This window comes from Oncorhynchus mykiss, chromosome 20 (assembly GCF_013265735.2).
Source record: "Oncorhynchus mykiss isolate Arlee chromosome 20, USDA_OmykA_1.1, whole genome shotgun sequence".
In the NCBI taxonomy this organism is placed as follows: domain Eukaryota; kingdom Metazoa; phylum Chordata; class Actinopteri; order Salmoniformes; family Salmonidae; genus Oncorhynchus; species Oncorhynchus mykiss.
In genome coordinates this window covers 18,364,692-18,388,054 of record NC_048584.1, presented here as the reverse complement: position 1 = coordinate 18,388,054, position 23,363 = coordinate 18,364,692, and the positions used below count along the sequence as shown (strand labels likewise).

At 37.6% G+C, this 23,363-nt stretch overlaps 2 long non-coding RNA genes across 6 annotated transcripts; both read left to right on the top strand.

The window, feature by feature from the left end:
* Positions 1-3,596: 3,596 nt before the first annotated feature.
* Positions 3,597-4,190, top strand: LOC118942047. Its single transcript, XR_005037950.1, has 3 exons — positions 3,597-3,637; positions 3,880-3,995; positions 4,122-4,190. It is a non-coding gene; the product is annotated as an uncharacterized LOC118942047 (long non-coding RNA).
* A 2,217-nt stretch (positions 4,191-6,407) lies between these two features.
* LOC110512504 lies at positions 6,408-14,280 on the top strand. Of its 5 annotated transcripts, none has more exons than XR_005037946.1 (5): positions 6,408-6,633; positions 7,945-8,568; positions 8,940-9,458; positions 9,586-10,471; positions 10,599-14,280. It is a non-coding gene; the product is annotated as an uncharacterized LOC110512504 (long non-coding RNA). The 5 variants fall into 5 exon arrangements; XR_005037947.1 differs by lacking the exon at positions 6,408-6,633 and having other exon boundaries at positions 7,797-8,568; positions 10,599-12,900; positions 13,028-14,277; XR_005037948.1 differs by lacking the exon at positions 6,408-6,633 and having other exon boundaries at positions 7,798-8,568; positions 10,599-12,002; positions 12,130-14,277.
* Positions 14,281-23,363: the final 9,083 nt, after the last annotated feature.

Sequence of the window (23,363 nt, the reverse complement as noted above, 5' to 3'; positions counted from 1 at the left end):
TTAGTGGAGAAATTATTTTGTGTGGGAATATACAGTGGCAAAAAAAAGTATGTGAACCCTTTGGAATTACCTGCATAAATTGGTCATTATGTGATCTTCATCTTGTCACAACACATAAACAAACAATTATGTGTATTGTCCTTATTGAACACACCATGTGAACCCTTGTATTTAATAACAAGTTAACCCTCTTTTGGCAGCAATTAACCTCAACCGAATGTTTTCTGTAGTTGCGGATTAGACCTTCAAATGTCAGGAGGAATTTTGCACCATACACTTTTACCAAACTGTTTCAGTTCAACAATATTCGTAGGATGCCTGGTGTGAACCGCTCTCGGGTTCATGTCACAGCATTTTAAATCTGCTTAAAGTCGTGAAGTCGGGACTGGGTCATCTTCTGTTGAAGCCAGTTGTTGATTTTACTCCTGTCTGTTTTGGTCATTGTCCTCTGTTGCTTCACCCTACTTTTACGCTTTAATTGGCAGACGGATAGCTCAAAAACACTGTCAACAAATTCCAACAAGTTTCAACCATAAACCACAGTTAGAACCCCTTTTCCCTGAACAAGGTCTAAAACACATGTTTGATGTGCAAATCAAATGTTGTTGGTATCGTAAGAAACACTGTCACCAAATTCAAGCAAAATTTCAACCATAAAATACAGTTATACAGCTACACTTTTCCCAGAACAAGGTCTCAATTGTGGACATGTTTAATGCAATTGCAAATTGGTTTCAGCGTAAAATACAGTTATAACCACTTCCCAGAACAAGGTCTAAAACACATGTTTGATGCAATTAGCAAATAAAATGTTGTCCACGCGTTGTTGGGATTGTAAGAAACACTGTCACCAGATTCAAGCAAAATTTCAACCATAAAATACAGTTATAGCCACTTTCCCCTGAACAAGGTCTAAAACACATGTTTGATGCAATTGCAAAGAAAATGTCCACAATTGAGATAGTAGGAACACCTTGGACCATTTTCAGTAGGTTTCAAGCATAAAATACTGTTATAACCACTTTTCCCTGTACAAGGTCTAAAACACATGTTTGGTGCAATTAGCAAATAAAATGTTGTCCACGCGTTGTTGGGATGGTAAGAAACACTGTCACCAAATTCAAGCAAAATTTCAACCATAAAATACAGTAATAACCACTTTTCCCTGTACAAGGTCTAAAACACATGTTTGATGCAATTGCAAAGAAAATGTCCACAATTGAGATAGTAGGAACACCTTGGACCATTTTCAGTAGGTTTCAAGCATAAAATACTGTTATAACCACTTTTCCCTGTACAAGGTCTAAAACACATGTTTGGTGCAATTAGCAAATAAAATGTTGTCCACGCGTTGTTGGGATGGTAAGAAACACTGTCACCAAATTCAAGCAAAATTTCAACCATAAAATACAGTAATAACCACTTTTCCCTGTACAAGGTCTAAAACACATGTTTGATGCAATTGCAAAGAAAATGTCCACAATTGAGATAGTAGGAACACCTTGGACCATTTTCAGTAGGTTTCAAGCATAAAATACTGTTATAACCACTTTCCCCTGAACAAGGTCTAAAACACATGTTTGATGCAATTGCAAAGAAAATGTCCACAATTGAGATAGTAGGAACACCTTGGACCATTTTCAGTAGGTTTCAAACATAAAATAATGTTATAACCACTTTTCCCTGTACAAGGTCTAAAACACATGTTTGGTGCAATTAGCAAATAAAATGTTGTCCACGCGTTGTTGGGATGGTCAGAAACACTGTCACCAAATTCAAGCAAAATTTCAACCATAAAATACAGTAATAACCACTTTTCCCTGTACAAGGTCTAAAACACATGTTTGATGCAATTGCAAAGAAAATGTCCACAATTGAGATAGTAGGAACACCTTGGACCATTTTCAGTAGGTTTCAAGCATAAAATACTGTTATAACCACTTTTCCCTGAACAAGGTCTAAAACACATGTTTGATGCAATTAGCAAATAAAATGTTGTCCACGCGTTGTTGGAATGGTAAGAAACACTGTCACCAAATTCAAGCAAAATTTCAACCATAAAATACTGTTTATAACCACTTTTCCCTGAACAACGTCTAAAACACATGTTTGATGCAATTAGCAAATAAAATGTTCACAATTGTGGTTATAACAGTATTTTATGCTTGAAACCTACTGAAAATTGTCCAAGGTGTTCCTACTATCTCAATTGTGGACATTTTCTTTGCAATTGCATCAAACATGTGTTTTAGACCTTGTTCTGAGAAAAGTGGTTATAACTGTATTTTATGCTGAAAATTGTCCAAGGTGTTCCTACTATCTCAATTGTGGACATTTTCTTTGCAATTGCATCAAACACTTTTTAGACCTTGTTCTGGGAAAAGTGGTTATAACTGTATTTTATGCTTGAAACCTACTGAATATGGTCCAAGGTGTTCCTACTATCTCTCAATTGTGGACATTTTCTTTGCAATTGCATCAAACATGTGTTTTAGACCTTGTTCTGAGAAAAGTGGTTATAACTGTATTTTATGCTGAAAATTGTCCAAGGTGTTCCTACTATCTCAATTGTGGACATTTTCTTTGCAATTGCATCAAACATGTGTTTTAGACCTTGTTCAGGGAAAAGTGGTTATAACTGTATTTTATGCTGAAAATTGTCCAAGGTGTTCCTACTATCTCAATTGTGGACATTTTCTTTGCAATTGCATCAAACATGTGTTTTAGACCTTGTTCAGGGAAAAGTGGTTATAACTGTATTTTATGCTGAAAATTGTCCAAGGTGTTCCTACTATCTCAATTGTGGACATTTTCTTTGCAATTGCATCAAACATGTGTTTTAGACCTTGTTCAGGGAAAAGTGGTTATAACTGTATTTTATGCTTGAAACCTACTGAAAATGGTCCAAGGTGTTCCTACTATCTCAATTGTGGACATTTTCTTTGCAATTGCATCAAACATGTGTTTTAGACCTTGTTCTGAGAAAAGTGGTTATAACTGTTTTTTATGCTGAAAATTGTCCAACGTGTTCCTACTATCTCAATTGTGGACATTTTCTTTGCAATTGCATCAAACATGTGTTTTAGACCTTGTTCAGGGAAAAGTGGTTATAACTGTATTTTATGCTGAAAATTGTCCAAGGTGTTCCTACTAACTCAATTGTGGACATTTTCTTTGCAATTGAATCAAACATGTGTTTTAGACCTTGTTCAGGGAAAAGTGGTTATAACTGTATTTTATGGTTGAAATTTTGCTTGAATTTGGTGACAGTGTTTCTTACCATCCCAACAACGCGTGGACAACATTTTATTTGCTAATTGCATCAAACATGTGTTTTAGACCTTGTTCAGGGAAAAGTGGTTATAACTGTATTTTATGCTGAAAATTGTCCAAGGTGTTCCTACTATCTCAATTGTGGACATTTTCTTTGCAATTGCATCAAACATGTGTTTTAGACCTTGTTCAGGGAAAAGTGGTTATAACTGTATTTTATGCTTAAAACCTACTGAAAATGGTCCAAGGTGTTCCTACTGTCTCAATTGTGGACATTTTCTTTGCAATTGCATCAAACATGTGTTTTAGACCTTGTTCTGAGAAAAGTGGTTATAACTGTATTTTATGCTGAAAATTGTCCAAGGTGTTCCTACTATCTCAATTGTGGACATTTTCTTTGCAATTGCATCAAACATGTGTTTTAGACCTTGTTCAGGGAAAAGTGGTTATAACTGTATTTTATGCTGAAAATTGTCCAAGGTGTTCCTACTATCTCAATTGTGGACATTTTCTTTGCAATTGCATCAAACATGTGTTTTAGACCTTGTTCAGGGAAAAGTGGTTATAACTGTATTTTATGCTGAAACCTACTGAAAATGGTCCAAGGTGTTCCTACTATCTCAATTGTGGACATTTTCTTTGCAATTGCATCAAACATGTGTTTTAGACCTTGTTCTGAGAAAAGTGGTTATAACTGTATTTTATGCTGAAAATTGTCCAAGGTGTTCCTACTATCTCAATTGTGGACATTTTCTTTGCAATTGCATCAAACATGTGTTTTAGACCTTGTTCAGGGAAAAGTGGTTATAACTGTATTTTATGCTGAAACCTACTGAAAATGGTCCAAGGTGTTCCTACTATCTCAATTGTGGACATTTTCTTTGCAATTGCATCAAACATGTGTTTTAGACCTTGTTCTGAGAAAAGTGATTATAACTGTATTTTATGCTGAAAATTGTCCAAGGTGTTCCTACTATCTCAATTGTGGACATTTTCTTTGCAATTGAATCAAACATGTGTTTTAGACCTTGTTCAGGGAAAAGTGGTTATAACTGTATTTTATGGTTGAAATTTTGCTTGAATTTGGTGACAGTGTTTCTTACCATCCCAACAACGCGTGGACAACATTTTATTTGCTAATTGCATCAAACATGTGTTTTAGACCTTGTTCAGGGAAAAGTGGTTATAACTGTATTTTATGCTGAAAATTGTCCAAGGTGTTCCTACTATCTCAATTGTGGACATTTTCTTTGCAATTGCATCAAACATGTGTTTTAGACCTTGTTCAGGGAAAAGTGGTTATAACTGTATTTTATGCTTGAAACCTACTGAAAATGGTCCAAGGTGTTCCTACTATCTCAATTGTGGACATTTTCTTTGCAATTGCATCAAACATGTGTTTTAGACCTTGTTCTGAGAAAAGTGGTTATAACTGTATTTTATGCTGAAAATTGTCCAAGGTGTTCCTACTATCTCAATTGTGGACATTTTCTTTGCAATTGCATCAAACATGTGTTTTAGACCTTGTTCAGGGAAAAGTGGTTATAACTGTATTTTATGCTGAAAATTGTCCAAGGTGTTCCTACTATCTCAATTGTGGACATTTTCTTTGCAATTGCATCAAACATGTGTTTTAGACCTTGTTCAGGGAAAAGTGGTTATAACTGTATTTTATGCTGAAAATTGTCCAAGGTGTTCCTACTATCTCAATTGTGGACATTTTCTTTGCAATTGCATCAAACATGTGTTTTAGACCTTGTTCAGGGAAAAGTGGTTATAACTGTATTTTATGCTGAAAATGGTCCAAGGTGTTCCTACTATCTCAATTGTGGACATTTTCTTTGCAATTGCATCAAACATGTGTTTTAGACCTTGTTCAGGGAAAAGTGGTTATAACTGTATTTTATGCTTGAAACCTACTGAAAATGGTCCAAGGTGTTCCTACTATCTCAATTGTGGACATTTTCTTTGCAATTGCATCAAACATGTGTTTTAGACCTTGTTCTGAGAAAAGTGGTTATAACTGTATTTTATGCTGAAAATTGTCCAACGTGTTCCTACTATCTCAATTGTGGACATTTTCTTTGCAATTGCATCAAACATGTGTTTTAGACCTTGTTCAGGGAAAAGTGGTTATAACTGTATTTTATGCTGAAAATTGTCCAAGGTGTTCCAACTATCTCAATTGTGGACATTTTCTTTGCAATTGCATCAAACATGTGTTTTAGACCTTGTTCAGGGAAAAGTGGTTATAACTGTATTTTATGCTTGAAACCTACTGAAAATGGTCCAAGGTGTTCCTACTATCTCAATTGTGGACATTTTCTTTGCAATTGCATCAAACATGTGTTTTAGACCTTGTTCAGGGAAAAGTGGTTATAACTGTATTTTATGCTGAAAATTGTCCAACGTGTTCCTACTATCTCAATTGTGGACATTTTCTTTGCAATTGCATCAAACATGTGTTTTAGACCTTGTTCAGGGAAAAGTGGTTATAACTGTATTTTATGCTGAAAATTGTCCAAGGTGTTCCTACTATCTCAATTGTGGACATTTTCTTTGCAATTGCATCAAACATGTGTTTTAGACCTTGTTCAGGGAAAAGTGGTTATAACTGTATTTTATGCTTGAAACCTACTGAAAATGGTCCAAGGTGTTCCTACTATCTCAATTGTGGACATTTTCTTTGCAATTGCATCAAACATGTGTTTTAGACCTTGTTCTGAGAAAAGTGGTTATAACTGTATTTTATGCTGAAAATTGTCCAACGTGTTCCTACTATCTCAATTGTGGACATTTTCTTTGCAATTGCATCAAACATGTGTTTTAGACCTTGTTCAGGGAAAAGTGGTTATAACTGTATTTTATGCTGAAAATTGTCCAAGGTGTTCCTACTATCTCAATTGTGGACATTTTCTTTGCAATTGCATCAAACATGTATTTTAGACCTTGTTCAGTGAAAAGTGGTTATAACAGTATTTTATGCTTGAAACCTACTGAAAATTGTCCAAGGTGTTCCTACTATCTCAATTGTGGACATTTTCTTTGCAATTGCATCAAACATGTGTTTTAGACCTTGTTCAGGGAAAAGTGGTTATAACTGTATTTTATGCTGAAAATTGTCCAAGTATCTCAATTGTGGACATTTTCTTTGCAATTGCATCAAACATGTGTTTTAGACCTTGTTCAGGGAAAAGTGGTTATAACTGTATTTTATGCTGAAACCTACTGAAAATGGTCCAAGGTGTTCCTACTATCTCAATTGTGGACATTTTCTTTGCAATTGCATCAAACATGTGTTTTAGACCTTGTTCTGAGAAAAGTGGTTATAACTGTATTTTATGCTGAAAATTGTCCAAGGTGTTCCTACTATCTCAATTGTGGACATTTTCTTTGCAATTGCATCAAACATGTGTTTTAGACCTTGTTCAGGGAAAAGTGGTTATAACTGTATTTTATGCTTGAAACCTACTGAAAATGGTCCAAGGTGTTCCTACTATCTCAATTGTGGACATTTTCTTTGCAATTGCATCAAACATGTGTTTTAGACCTTGTTCTGAGAAAAGTGGTTATAACTGTATTTTATGCTGAAAATTGTCCAAGGTGTTCCTACTATCTCAATTGTGGACATTTTCTTTGCAATTGCATCAAACATGTGTTTTAGACCTTGTTCAGGGAAAAGTGGTTATAACTGTATTTTATGCTGAAAATTGTCCAAGTATCTCAATTGTGGACATTTTCTTTGCAATTGCATCAAACATGTGTTTTAGACCTTGTTCTGAGAAAAGTGGTTATAACTGTATTTTATGCTGAAAATTGTCCAAGGTGTTCCTACTATCTCAATTGTGGACATTTTCTTTGCAATTTGCATCAAACATGTGTTTTAGACCTTGTTCAGGGAAAAGTGGTTATAACTGTATTTTATGCTTGAAACCTACTGAAAATTGTCCAAGGATTTCCTACTATCTCAATTGTGGATATTTTCTTTGCAATTGCATCAAACATGTGTTTTAGACCTTGTTCTGAGAAAAGTGGTTATAACTGTATTTTATGCTGAAAATTGTCCAAGGTGTTCCTACTATCTCAATTGTGGACATTTTCTTTGCAATTGCATCAAACATGTGTTTTAGACCTTGTTCAGGGAAAAGTGGTTATAACTGTATTTTATGCTGAAAATTGTCCAAGGTGTTCCTACTATCTCAATTGTGGACATTTTCTTTGCAATTGCATCAAACATGTATTTTAGACCTTGTTCAGGGAAAAGTGGTTATAACTGTATTTTATGCTTGAAACCTACTGAAAATGGTCCAAGGTGTTCCTACTATCTCAATTGTGGACATTTTCTTTGCAATTGCATCAAACATGTGTTTTAGACCTTGTTCTGAGAAAAGTGGTTATAACTGTATTTTATGCTGAAAATTGTCCAACGTGTTCCTACTATCTCAATTGTGGACATTTTCTTTGCAATTGCATCAAACATGTGTTTTAGACCTTGTTCAGGGAAAAGTGGTTATAACTGTATTTTATGCTGAAAATTGTCCAAGGTGTTCCTACTATCTCAATTGTGGACATTTTCTTTGCAATTGCATCAAACATGTATTTTAGACCTTGTTCAGTGAAAAGTGGTTATAACAGTATTTTATGCTTGAAACCTACTGAAAATTGTCCAAGGTGTTCCTACTATCTCAATTGTGGACATTTTCTTTGCAATTGAATCAAACATGTGTTTTAGACCTTGTTCAGGGAAAAGTGGTTATAACTGTATTTTATGGTTGAAATTTTGCTTGAATTTGGTGACAGTGTTTCTTACCATCCCAACAACGCGTGGACAACATTTTATTTGCTAATTGCATCAAACATGTGTTTTAGACCTTGTTCAGGGAAAAGTGGTTATAACTGTATTTTATGCTGAAAATTGTCCAAGGTGTTCCTACTATCTCAATTGTGGACATTTTCTTTGCAATTGCATCAAACATGTGTTTTAGACCTTGTTCAGGGAAAAGTGGTTATAACTGTATTTTATGCTTGAAACCTACTGAAAATTGTCCAAGGATTTCCTATTATCTCAATTGTGGACATTTTCTTTGCAATTTGCATCAAACATGTGTTTTAGACCTTGTTCAGGGAAAAGTGGTTATAACTGTATTTTATGCTTGAAACCTACTGAAAATTGTCCAAGGATTTCCTACTATCTCAATTGTGGATATTTTCTTTGCAATTGCATCAAACATGTGTTTTAGACCTTGTTCTGAGAAAAGTGGTTATAACTGTATTTTATGCTGAAAATTGTCCAAGGTGTTCCTACTATCTCAATTGTGGACATTTTCTTTGCAATTGCATCAAACATGTGTTTTAGACCTTGTTCAGGGAAAAGTGGTTATAACTGTATTTTATGCTGAAAATTGTCCAAGGTGTTCCTACTATCTCAATTGTGGACATTTTCTTTGCAATTGCATCAAACATGTATTTTAGACCTTGTTCAGGGAAAAGTGGTTATAACTGTATTTTATGCTTGAAACCTACTGAAAATTGTCCAAGGTGTTCCTATTATCTCAATTGTGGACATTTTCTTTGCAATTTGCATCAAACATGTGTTTTAGACCTTGTTCAGGGGAAAGTGGTTATAACAGTATTTTATGCTTGAAACCTACTGAAAATGGTCCAAGGTGTTCCTACTATCTCAATTGTGGACATTTTCTTTGCAATTGCATCAAACATGTGTTTTAGACCTTGTTCAGGGAAAAGTGGTTATAACTGTATTTTATGGTTGAAATTTTGCTTGAATTTGGTGACAGTGTTTCTTACCATCCCAACAACGCGTGGACAACATTTTATTTGCTAATTGCACCAAACACGTGTGTATTAGACCTTGTTCAGGGAAAAGTGGTTATAACAGTATTTTATGCTTGAAACCTACTGAAAATGGTCCAAGGTGTTCCTACTATCTCAATTGTGGACATTTTCTTTGCAATTGCATCAAACATGTGTTTTAGACCTTGTTCAGGGAAAAGTGGTTATAACTGTATTTTATGGTTGAAATTTTGCTTGAATTTGGTGACAGTGTTTCTTACCATCCCAACAACGCGTGGACAACATTTTATTTGCTAATTGCATCAAACATGTGTTTTAGACCTTGTTCAGGGAAAAGTGGTTATAACTGTATTTTATGCTGAAAATTGTCCAAGGTGTTCCTATTATCTCAATTGTGGACATTTTCTTTGCAATTGCATCAAACATGTATTTTAGACCTTGTTCAGGGAAAAGTGGTTATAACTGTATTTTATGCTTGAAACCTACTAAAAATGGTCCAAGGTGTTCCTACTATCTCAATTGTGGACATTTTCTTTGCAATTGCATCAAACATGTGTTTTAGACCTTGTTCAGGGAAAAGTGGTTATAACTGTATTTTATGGTTGAAATTTTGCTTGAATTTGGTGACAGTGTTTCTTACCATCCCAACAACGCGTGGACAACATTTTATTTGCTAATTGCATCAAACATGTGTTTTAGACCTTGTTCAGGGAAAAGTGGTTATAACTGTATTTTATGCTGAAAATTGTCCAAGGTGTTCCTACTATCTCAATTGTGGACATTTTCTTTGCAATTGCATCAAACATGTGTTTTAGACCTTGTTCAGGGAAAAGTGGTTATAACTGTATTTTATGGTTGAAATTTTGCTTGAATTTGGTGACAGTGTTTCTTACCATCCCAACAACGCGTGGACAACATTTTATTTGCTAATTGCATCAAACATGTGTTTTAGACCTTGTTCAGGGAAAAGTGGTTATAACTGTATTTTATGCTGAAAATTGTCCAAGGTGTTCCTACTATCTCAATTGTGGACATTTTCTTTGCAATTGCATCAAACATGAGTTTTAGACCTTGTTCAGGGAAAAGTGGTTATAACAGTATTTTATGCTTGAAACCTACTGAAAATGGTCCAAGGTGTTCCTACTATCTCCATTGTGGACATTTTCTTTGCAATTGCATCAAACATGTGTTTTAGACCTTGTTCAGGGAAAAGTGGTTATAACTGTACTTTATGGTTGAAATTTTGCTTGAATTTGGTGACAGTGTTTCTTACCATCCCAACAACGCGTGGACAACATTTTATTTGCTAATTGCATCAAACATGTGTTTTAGACCTTGTTCAGGGAAAAGTGGTTATAACTGTATTTTATGCTGAAAATTGTCCAAGGTGTTCCTATTATCTCAATTGTGGACATTTTCTTTGCAATTGCATCAAACATGTATTTTAGACCTTGTTCAGGGAAAAGTGGTTATAACTGTATTTTATGCTTGAAACCTACTAAAAATGGTCCAAGGTGTTCCTACTATCTCAATTGTGGACATTTTCTTTGCAATTGCATCAAACATGTGTTTTAGACCTTGTTCAGGGAAAAGTGGTTATAACTGTATTTTATGGTTGAAATTTTGCTTGAATTTGGTGACAGTGTTTCTTACCATCCCAACAACGCGTGGACAACATTTTATTTGCTAATTGCATCAAACATGTGTTTTAGACCTTGTTCAGGGAAAAGTGGTTATAACTGTATTTTATGCTGAAAATTGTCCAAGGTGTTCCTACTATCTCAATTGTGGACATTTTCTTTGCAATTGCATCAAACATGTGTTTTAGACCTTGTTCAGGGAAAAGTGGTTATAACTGTATTTTATGGTTGAAATTTTGCTTGAATTTGGTGACAGTGTTTCTTACCATCCCAACAACGCGTGGACAACATTTTATTTGCTAATTGCATCAAACATGTGTTTTAGACCTTGTTCAGGGAAAAGTGGTTATAACTGTATTTTATGCTGAAAATTGTCCAAGGTGTTCCTACTATCTCAATTGTGGACATTTTCTTTGCAATTGCATCAAACATGAGTTTTAGACCTTGTTCAGGGAAAAGTGGTTATAACAGTATTTTATGCTTGAAACCTACTGAAAATGGTCCAAGGTGTTCCTACTATCTCCATTGTGGACATTTTCTTTGCAATTGCATCAAACATGTGTTTTAGACCTTGTTCAGGGAAAAGTGGTTATAACTGTACTTTATGGTTGAAATTTTGCTTGAATTTGGTGACAGTGTTTCTTACCATCCCAACAACGCGTGGACAACATTTTATTTGCTAATTGCACCAAACACGTGTGTATTAGACCTTGTTCAGGGAAAAGTGGTTATAACAGTATTTTATGCTTGAAACCTACTGAAAATGGTCCAAGGTGTTCCTACTATCTCAATTGTGGACATTTTCTTTGCAATTGCATCAAACATGTTTTAGACCTTGTTCTGAGAAAAGTGGTTATAACTGTATTTTATGCTTGAAACCTACTGAAAATGGTCCAAGGTGTTCCTACTATCTCAATTGTGGACATTTTCTTTGCAATTGCATCAAACATGAGTTTTAGACCTTGTTCAGGGAAAAGTGGTTATAACAGTATTTTATGCTTGAAACCTACTGAAAATTGTCCAAGGTGTTCCTACTATCTCAATTGTGGACATTTTCTTTGCAATTGCATCAAACATGTGTTTTAGACCTTGTTCAGGGAAAAGTGGTTATAACTGTACTTTATGGTTGAAATTTTGCTTGAATTTGGTGACAGTGTTTCTTACCATCCCAACAACGCGTGGACAACATTTTATTTGCTAATTGCATCAAACATGTGTTTTAGACCTTGTTCAGGGAAAAGTGGTTATAACTGTATTTTATGCTGAAAATTGTCCAAGGTGTTCCTACTATCTCAATTGTGGACATTTTCTTTGCAATTGCATCAAACATGAGTTTTAGACCTTGTTCAGGGAAAAGTGGTTATAACAGTATTTTATGCTTGAAACCTACTGAAAATGGTCCAAGGTGTTCCTACTATCTCCATTGTGGACATTTTCTTTGCAATTGCATCAAACATGTGTTTTAGACCTTGTTCAGGGAAAAGTGGTTATAACTGTACTTTATGGTTGAAATTTTGCTTGAATTTGGTGACAGTGTTTCTTACCATCCCAACAACGCGTGGACAACATTTTATTTGCTAATTGCACCAAACACGTGTGTATTAGACCTTGTTCAGGGAAAAGTGGTTATAACAGTATTTTATGCTTGAAACCTACTGAAAATGGTCCAAGGTGTTCCTACTATCTCAATTGTGGACATTTTCTTTGCAATTGCATCAAACATGTTTTAGACCTTGTTCTGAGAAAAGTGGTTATAACTGTATTTTATGCTTGAAACCTACTGAAAATGGTCCAAGGTGTTCCTACTATCTCAATTGTGGACATTTTCTTTGCAATTGCATCAAACATGAGTTTTAGACCTTGTTCAGGGAAAAGTGGTTATAACAGTATTTTATGCTTGAAACCTACTGAAAATTGTCCAAGGTGTTCCTACTATCTCAATTGTGGACATTTTCTTTGCAATTGCATCAAACATGTGTTTTAGACCTTGTTCAGGGAAAAGTGGTTATAACTGTACTTTATGGTTGAAATTTTGCTTGAATTTGGTGACAGTGTTTCTTACCATCCCAACAACGCGTGGACAACATTTTATTTGCTAATTGCATCAAACATGTGTTTTAGACCTTGTTCAGGGAAAAGTGGTTATAACTGTATTTTATGCTGAAAATTGTCCAAGGTGTTCCTACTATCTCAATTGTGGACATTTTCTTTGCAATTGCATCAAACATGAGTTTTAGACCTTGTTCAGGGAAAAGTGGTTATAACAGTATTTTATGCTTGAAACCTACTGAAAATGGTCCAAGGTGTTCCTACTATCTCCATTGTGGACATTTTCTTTGCAATTGCATCAAACATGTGTTTTAGACCTTGTTCAGGGAAAAGTGGTTATAACTGTACTTTATGGTTGAAATTTTGCTTGAATTTGGTGACAGTGTTTCTGAGGATCCCAACAACATTTGATTTGCACATCAAACATGTGTTTTAGACCTTGTTCAGGGAAAAGGGGTTCTAACTGTGGTTTATGGTTGAAACTTGTTGGAATTTGTTGACAGTGTTTTTGAGCTATCCGTCTGCCAATTAAAGCGTAAAAGTAGGGTGAAGCAACAGAACAATGAACAATGACCAAAACAGACAGGAGTAAAATCAACAACTGGCTTCAACAGAAGATGACCCAGTCCCGACTTCACGACTTTAAGCAGATTTAAAATGCTGTGACATGAACCCGAGAGCGGTTCACACCAGGCATCCTACGAATATTGTTGAACTGAAACAGTTTGGTAAAAGTGTATGGTGCAAAATTCCTCCTGACATTTGAAGGTCTAATCCGCAACTACAGAAAACATTCGGTTGAGGTTAATTGCTGCCAAAGGAGGGTTGACTTAAATACAAGGGTTCACATGGTGTGTTCAATAAGGACATAACACATCACATAATGACCAATTTATGCAGAAATGCAGGTAATTCCAAAGGGTTCACATACTTTTTTTTGCCACTGTATATTCCCACACAAAATAATTTCTCCACTAACTGTATATGCTCAGTGGATATATTTGGATAATACTAAATCCTTCACACCAGCACATCACTTAGTGATAATAAATAGCCACAATGAAAAGTTAGACATTCTTGGTTTTATTAAATTACAATTTTAATAAAACGAAGTTAAAACATAGAACAAACATGCCTGTAGCAATAATCTAGACATAACGTGCAAATCAGACACTATTTTGCCAGATAAGATACACTTTCAGCAAGTTGCAACATTGAAATACAGTTATAGACACTTTTCCATAAACAAGCTCTAAATCATGTTTGATGCAGTTAGCAAATACAATGTTGTCCACAGTTAAGATGGTAGTAACACCTTGGACAATTTTCAGCAGGTTTCAAACCATAAAATACAATTAGTTGAACGTTTCGTTCAAAGTTGATTTTAAAATGCCAGGTTTAAACACTTTAAAAATCCAACAGGTGTGTGTGTGCTTTTCTTTGACATTGTTGGGAGAAATTACTGATTTGAGAGTTGCCTAATCACACAAATGAAGTTTTGGAAAGATTTGACTTTTTTCAACCCTTTGAAACAGCCCCTGTGACACCAATTACGGCACTTCCGGTTGGCACAGGAAGCCACACAAACACATATCCTCATTGGGGTATGCCTTTACAGAATCCTGAGTTTTAAGTGTTTATGTTAAGAACTGACCGATTTACACAGGGTTGAATGCACTCTTCATCACAAACTGCTGGTTGGGTACTTCCGGTTGCTTCAGGAAGCTTAGAATCGACACAGGTAGACCTCATAGTATCCTGATGGACTGTCATTGAAGACAGGTTCATAAGGCATTCATAACCCACATAGGCTTCAGGTTGACTTTAGAGGAGCAGGCAATGTATTCCTATGGGGAGAGATGTCATTGTAATCTGTGATATAAAAAAAAAACTGTTTTACTGTTAAGAGTTAATGCCACACGGTCAAGGTTAGGCTTGCACAGATCGGGAGGACCTCTGAGGGGAGAGGTGTCGTAATCTGTGTGTGTGTGTGAGCTTTTCTTTGACATTGTTGGGAGAAATTACTGATTTGAGAGTTGCCTAATCACACAAATGAAGTGTTGGAAAGATCTGACATTTTTTTAAGGGACACCAAATTAAAATGGTGCTGACATTGCAATTCCTACAGCTTCCACACGATGTCGCCAAACAGCCCCTCTGACACCAATTATGGCACTTCCGGTTGGCACAGGAAGCTATAGGTAAACACATATCCTCATTGGGGTATGCCTTTACAGAATCCTGAGTTTTAAGTGTTTATGTCAAGAACTGACCGATTTACACAGGGTTGAATGCACTCTTTATCACAAACTGCTGGTTGGATATGAAAAAAACACGTTTAGGGTGATTTTAACCACTTCCGGTTGCTTCAGGAAGCTTAGAATCGACACAGGTAGACCTCAGTGTCCTAGTGTCCTGATGGACTGTCATTGAAGACAGGTTCATAAGGCATTCATAACCCACATAGGCTTCAGGTTGACTTTAGAGGAGCAGGCAATGTATTCCTATGGGGAGAGATGTCGTTGTAATCTGTGAGATCAAAAAAAAACTGTTTTACTGTTAAGGGTTAATGCCACGCGGTCAAGGTTAGACTTGCACAGATCGGGAGGACCTCAGGAATGAGGGGAGAGGTGTTGTAATCTGTGTGTGTGTGAGAGCTTTTCTTTGACATTGTTGGGAGAAATTACTGATTTGGGAGTTGCCTAAGATCTGACATTTTTTTAAGGGACACCAAATTAAAATGGTGCTGACATTGCAATTCCTACAGCTTCCACACGATGTCGCCAAACAGCCCATCTGACACCAATTATGGCACTTTCGGTTGGCACAGGAAGCTATAGGTAAACACATATCCTCATTGGGGTATGCCCTTTACAGAATCATGAGTTTTAAGTGTTAAGCCTACCCCCTACTTTTTCGAACATTCTGTTAAAAATCGCGCAACATTTCAGCGTCCTGCTACTCATGCCAGGAATATAGTATATGCATGTGATTAGTATGTGTGGATAGAAAACGCTCTCACGTTTCTAAAACTAGTTAAATCACGGCTGTGGCTATAACAGAGCGTGTGTTTCATCAAAAAGCGCAAGAAAAACTGGTCACTGAAAAAAATATCCATGCGCCACACCAAATTAAATGGTGCTGAGATTGCAATTTCCTACAGCTTCCACACGATGTCGCCAGTCTTGTCAATTTCTGGGAGTTATTTCTTGGTCAAACAAAGAAGAAACCCCATTCCATCCGGTCTCCGACAGGAAGTTTTGGAAGAGAGATTTCCTAACATGATTTGAAGACGTGGAGCTATTAAATTACACATCGCCCCGTGATCAATTTGATAGATTATTAACGTTTACTAATACCTAAAGTTGGATTACAAAAGTATTTCGAAGTGTTTTGTGACAGTTTATAGTCGACCTTTTTAATTTTAAGGAATGACGCTGCGTTTTGAAAACGGTGTTTTTTTCTGAATCACAGTTTCCACCGATTTAATCGAAAAAAAAGACCCAATAGTGATGTTTATAGGGCATATAGGAGTGCCAACAAAGAAGCTCGTCAAAGGTAATGAATTTTTTATATTTTATTTCTGCTATTTGTGTAGTGCCGGCTACGCTAATTATTTTGTTTACGTCGCCTTCAGGTATTTCGGGGTGTTGCATGCTATCAGATAATAGCTTCTCATGCTTTCACCGAAAAGCATTTAAAAAATCTGACTTGTTGGCTAGATTCACGAGTGTAGCTTTAATTCAATACCCTACATGTGTGTTTTAATGAACGTTTGAGTTTTAACGAGCACTATTAGCATTTAGCGTAGCGCATTTGCATTTCCGGGTGGGCTTATTAAGAACTGACTTATTTAGTGAGTGTGTGTTACTTCAGAAAATCATAGAAATCTCGTAGAACTCAGAAGTCAATCATTTCTCCCAACAGATGTCAAAGAAAAGCTCTCTCACACACACACACACACACAGCAAGGATGGAGTGACAAAGTGCGGTGCTTAAAGACACACAGAGCCTGCAATGGCATTTCCATATTCTCTAGGCCGTTCCGAGTTCAAGGAGATGCCCCGCTTGACCGTAGCTCGCTCTGAGTGCAGCGACCGTGAAAAAAGTAGGCCCAAAATGAAGCCTGGCCCTAAATGTCATTTGCTTTTGGGTGACAGTGAGAGAACCGTTAGGGTGAGAAGCACAATTCGACATCAGGTACGTTCCTGAGGTCCTCCCGATCTGTGCAAGCCTAACCTTGACCGCGTGGCATTAACCCTTAACAGTAAAACAGTTTTTTTTTGATCTCACAGATTACAACGACATCTCTCCCCATAGGAATACATTGCCTGCTCCTCTAAAGTCAACCTGAAGCCTATGTGGGTTATGAATGCCTTATGAACCTGTCTTCAATGACAGTCCATCAGGATACTATGAGGTCTACCTGTGTCGATTCTAAGCTTCCTGAAGCAACCGGAAGTAGTTAAAATCACCCTAAACGTGTTTTTCCATACCCAACCAGCAGCTTGTGATAAATAGTGCATTCAACCCTGTGTAAATCGGTCAGTTCTTAACATAAACACTTAAAACTCAGGATTCTGTAAAGGCATACCCCAATGAGGATATGTGTTTACCTATAGCTTCCTGTGCCAACCGGAAGTGCCATAATTGGTGTCACAGGGGATGTTTCAAAGGGTTAAAAAAGTCATGTGTGTGATTAGGCAACCCCCAAAGAGGCCGACAAACCTGACTCAGTTACACCAGCTGTCAGGTGGAATGGGCCAAAATGTAGGAATATCAGTGCAGACATTTTGCTCATACACTAGTATGATTATCTGCCCAAAAGCCTAGCTCCCGGTCCCTCCCTCACCTCTCCTTCTCTGCTAGGATAAGTTTGGTGAGATATGCATGCAGCTTGTTCTCCTGGTTGATGCGCTTCTCCTCAATGCTATTCCAGCGCTTCTTCTTAGCGACCCGCAGGGCACTCGGGATGTCGTCTCCAAAGTTCAGTCTCTGCTCCTTGGCCAGATTGTAAGCTGCCGACAGAAAAGGTCCAGACATGAATGTAATACTGCCTCAGAGATGCCTAGTACTGGGTATAGTTAGAATGTTGACAGCATTATAAATTGCAACTGCACATCTACAGTGCATTCAGAAAGTATTCAGACCCCTTCACTTTTTCCACATTGTTATGTTACAGCGTAACTAACAATATATTAATACATTTTTCCCCTCAATCTACACACAACACCCCATAATGACACAACAAAAACAGGTTTAGAAATGTTTGCAAAAACAGAAATACCTTATTTACATAAGTATTCAGACCATACTGGAAATTGAGCTGAGGTGCATCCTGTTTCCATTGATCATCCTTGAGGTAGTTCTACAACTTGAAGGCCTCTCAGACATGAGAAACAATATTTTCTGGGCTGATGAAACCAAGATTACACACTGGGACATGCCGTGCCATTATGCAGAATTTTATTGTACGGCCTTTTAACTTGCAGGGATGGACACTCCTGAATGTCTTAATTATAGGCTACCCCGACTTTGTCTCCTATTTCTATCATGTTAAATATTAACCGCTATCAGTATCGACTGTGAGTAGGCATAATAATAACACTTATTCAACTGCCAATTTACTATTAGTTCCCTTCAGTAGGTATAACCTAACCCCTAAAGGTTTACCTTTATTTGCTTCCTCTGTAAACGCCGTCACGGCCATGTGGCTATTGCTAAGAATCATTAGTAACAATTGATAACATAATAAAAGGCTAATTAAATCGTTTATGGAGCGGAACACTGATTAAGACAGCAGTTTGAACCCGATGTATGGCACCATACTTGGCTGTGTCATCACCCAGTTCCATGGTTGGTGCAGGCAATAGATGTTGTACACTATTCTCTATGTACACAAATATTCCAACATTACCACAGGTTAAATAAGTGAGTGTGGCAATTTTTAGAATGAATCAAACCACTGTTTACTTTCTTTCATGCCGAAAGGTTCTCCAAGCTATTTTTTTATGATTCATAAATACTTTCCTAACCCTAAATGTAAAAAAAATACTCTGATCTTGTAGGTACAAGATCAGAGTATTTTTTTAAAATCTACCAACTGGTGTTGAAACGGAGACAAATATGCATATATTTAGATATCTTTCCTTCATTGATCCATAATATTCTGAACCCGTTCTCTCAATATATTCTATTGAGTCTGTTGACAAAAACCAAAGTGAAAAGGTGTACTGTATTTAAAGGGATGACTTATTAAGACAAATGTACTGAAAACCCTATTGAATAAAAACTCCACGAGAACATCTGTTGGCCAGCCAGTGGGAAGGTTTCTAGCAGTTCAATTACACTTATTTGGCGTGCGCAAGTGAACCACGCCTACAAAGCCTGTTACGCACCTTAATAAGGTTACTCTGAATACCAACTACTAAAAAGTATATAGGAAAGGCGTTATTTCCTAAATCGGACCCTTAGTGAATACAGGCCCAAACTTAATCTGTGTCTAGGAAACTGGCCTTGAGGGTTGGTCCTGACCTCTCTGCAGGTTGCCGATGACCTCGTTGTAGTTCTCCAGCTCCAGGTGACACTGGCACAGGAAGAAGTGGGCTTTGACAGAATGGGGGTCCAGTTCCAGCGCGTGCTTGCAGTCCGCCAGGGCTTTGTCGTTCTGCTTGCAGCTTCACTTGGCACAGAGTACGGTTGGTGTAGGACACCGCCACTGAGGGGTTACGGTTCTGTTGGCAAGATGTATACACACACACACACAGGTGCAACCACGCACGTTACATATTGCACAAGCTATTTTTGTAAGAGTGCATCAGACCAAGCTACTTCTATTCTGACATCTATTCAGAGTAGGTGAATAGGACAGTGTCAATATCTCATATCATATAGACTTTCAGTCATCTGAAAAGGTGTAGACATTTTACATCATCATTCCCCTTAAGAGCAGTAGCTTGCTACTCACTATGGTTTTGCTGTAGCAGGTGGCAGCTTCCTGGTACTTGCGGCAGAGGAACAGTTGGTTGCCCTGCTCCTTCAGCTCCTGTGCTGTGGAACTCTTCTCTGGGCTGCTAGCCATCTTCTCTGGTGGCTCTGCAGCGCACTGTTTCCCTATCCTGTTCCCCGTCTCTCCGGCTGGCTAGCTGTCAGGTGAAAGAATGGCCCTGTTCTTTGTCTTCTCACAAACTAGAAAAGAAAGATAGGCAGCATCAGCAACAGTTGCTGCTGCGTGTGGTGAGGTGCTGTTGCAACTCATACATTGAGCCCTCACATTTCACTGGCTAGCTAGTTATGCATCAACATATGGTTGTGCAACTAAGATGCTGAAGTCAATGGTTGAGACTCATTTTCGGGCACACCACCTGGCCATGACCACACTGAAAGGACTGTATGTCAAAACTACGCTAACTAGCTAATGGCTGACGTTGCGCCCTCCCTCAGTCCCTGTGTCACTACACAAAACAAGGTAGCTAGCTAGCTAGTTGCGTTGGTAAAGACCGTGGACTTTCCCCATTGGTTTGCTGATATGGTTTACTGAGTCAAACTTCTGCTACAATGCAACGTCCAAATCCCACAGCTAAGCAACGATGCTAACGTTAGTGGAATTAAACTTAGCCTAGCGTTACTCCTTTGTCAAATGACCTTAGGTACATGTTATATTTAAAGGGAGAATTAGCTCTGGAAGCCATCTAAACGTGAATCGATTCTCAGTTGCAGTAACGTTACGGTTCTTGAAATAAATCCCTCTAGGTTCATATCACGTCAAAATAATTTCACTAATGCAAAAAAAATACACACCTACTGTACACGGTCTTAACCGGTTAACACAGAACAGTATTTTTCAGTAACAACACGTTTGTGGCGTCTGTCTTCACACAGCAGGCGTATTCGGAGAAACAGATTGCTAATTAGCTCAGGTAGTCCACTCTGTCTTCCGTAAATAAGCGCTGTGAGATGGAAATATGGTCGTGTGGGAACCCCAGCCCTATAAAGCTGTGTATCAATTTAAATTTTAGTTTTTTGAAAATGGGTTATCACGGATATGAAAGATAAGGTCATTACGCCTCCAAAAACATATCGCTAGCGAAGCTTGTATGTCTAATGTAACGTTATCTCATGATGACAAAGTCAAGCGTTAGCTAACAGCTAGCCTAGCTCAAATTTCGGTTATTAAACTAACGTTACCTAGCTACCGATTAGTGGTGAACTACACACAAAAACAAACATCTTTAACCTCACCCTTTCAAATGAATTTCATATACAGACGATTGATGTGCCAGTATATTTCAATTTCAAGTCTTAATTGATTTGCTTTTCCCATTGAACTGTAACTATACTATAACTATACTATAACAGAGAGCTAAGAGCTAGCTAGTTTGTTGTCATGCTGACGTCGGATATACGACGGAGCACCGCGAGGTAAGATTCAATAACAAAAAAGTTACCAATACCCCAAAACCAATCCTTACCATTAGTAGTTTTGTGGTAGAAATTGCCTCAAGGTCATATTACATCATGTTAACAAGTGTTTGAAATATTTTGGAAATGATGTTTTGCTGATAAAATACTGTAACGACGTTGCGTTTATAAGCGCGGAAATCGACTCTGCCGCACTATCACCTCCGCGCGCTATGCAAACATGCAATTTCACTACAGGCACGCATTTCCCAAAGTGTTTGAAATCTTTTGGAAATTATGCTTTGCCTGTTAAAATACGTAAAATTGATTTCCTCAAATATTATAAAATATATCCGAGGTTGAAATTCTCCAAATGGCACTTCACTTCTGTTGTGTTGTAATTTTATGATAGAAATTGCCTAATGTTAATCACCAATGTCACTGACTAAAATGCATACAATTATTTCTATTATTATTGAAAAAGATCTCATGGTTGAAATTCTACAAATTATACCTCCATTCTGTCCTTTAGTAGTGTTTCTGTAGAAATTGCCACAAAAGTCATATTAAATCATGTTAATCACCAATGTTGGAAATCTGACTAAAAGGATATTTTCTGAGTAAAGTACACAAAATCGTGTAGTAGTTTTATGGTAGAAATATTCTCATGTTCACGAAAAGTGGTTGAAAACCTTTGGAAGTTATGTTGTTTTTTCCCCCCATGAACTGTAAATCAGTCATTTCTCCCAACAGATGTCAAAGAAAAGCTCTCTCACACACACACACACACACACACAGCAAGGATGGAGTGACAAAGTGCGGTGCTTAAAGACACACAGAGCCTGCAATGGCATTTCCATATTCTCTAGGCCGTTCCGAGTTCAAGGAGATGCCCCGCTTGACCGTAGCTCGCTCTGAGTGCAGCGACCGTGAAAAAAGTAGGCCCAAAATGAAGCCTGGCCCTAAATGTCATTTGCTTTTGGGTGACAGTGAGAGAACCGTTAGGGTGAGAAGCACAATTCGACATCAGGTACGTTCCTGAGGTCCTCCCGATCTGTGCAAGCCTAACCTTGACCGCGTGGCATTAACCCTTAACAGTAAAACAGTTTTTTTTTGATCTCACAGATTACAACGACATCTCTCCCCATAGGAATACATTGCCTGCTCCTCTAAAGTCAACCTGAAGCCTATGTGGGTTATGAATGCCTTATGAACCTGTCTTCAATGACAGTCCATCAGGATACTATGAGGTCTACCTGTGTCGATTCTAAGCTTCCTGAAGCAACCGGAAGTAGTTAAAATCACCCTAAACGTGTTTTTCCATACCCAACCAGCAGCTTGTGATAAATAGTGCATTCAACCCTGTGTAAATCGGTCAGTTCTTAACATAAACACTTAAAACTCAGGATTCTGTAAAGGCATACCCCAATGAGGATATGTGTTTACCTATAGCTTCCTGTGCCAACCGGAAGTGCCATAATTGGTGTCACAGGGGATGTTTCAAAGGGTTAAAAAAGTCATGTGTGTGATTAGGCAACCCCCAAAGAGGCCGACAAACCTGACTCAGTTACACCAGCTGTCAGGTGGAATGGGCCAAAATGTAGGAATATCAGTGCAGACATTTTGCTCATACACTAGTATGATTATCTGCCCAAAAGCCTAGCTCCCGGTCCCTCCCTCACCTCTCCTTCTCTGCTAGGATAAGTTTGGTGAGATATGCATGCAGCTTGTTCTCCTGGTTGATGCGCTTCTCCTCAATGCTATTCCAGCGCTTCTTCTTAGCGACCCGCAGGGCACTCGGGATGTCGTCTCCAAAGTTCAGTCTCTGCTCCTTGGCCAGATTGTAAGCTGCCGACAGAAAAGGTCCAGACATGAATGTAATACTGCCTCAGAGATGCCTAGTACTGGGTATAGTTAGAATGTTGACAGCATTATAAATTGCAACTGCACATCTACAGTGCATTCAGAAAGTATTCAGACCCCTTCACTTTTTCCACATTGTTATGTTACAGCGTAACTAACAATATATTAATACATTTTTCCCCTCAATCTACACACAACACCCCATAATGACACAACAAAAACAGGTTTAGAAATGTTTGCAAAAACAGAAATACCTTATTTACATAAGTATTCAGACCATTTGCTATGATACTGGAAATTGAGCTGAGGTGCATCCTGTTTCCATTG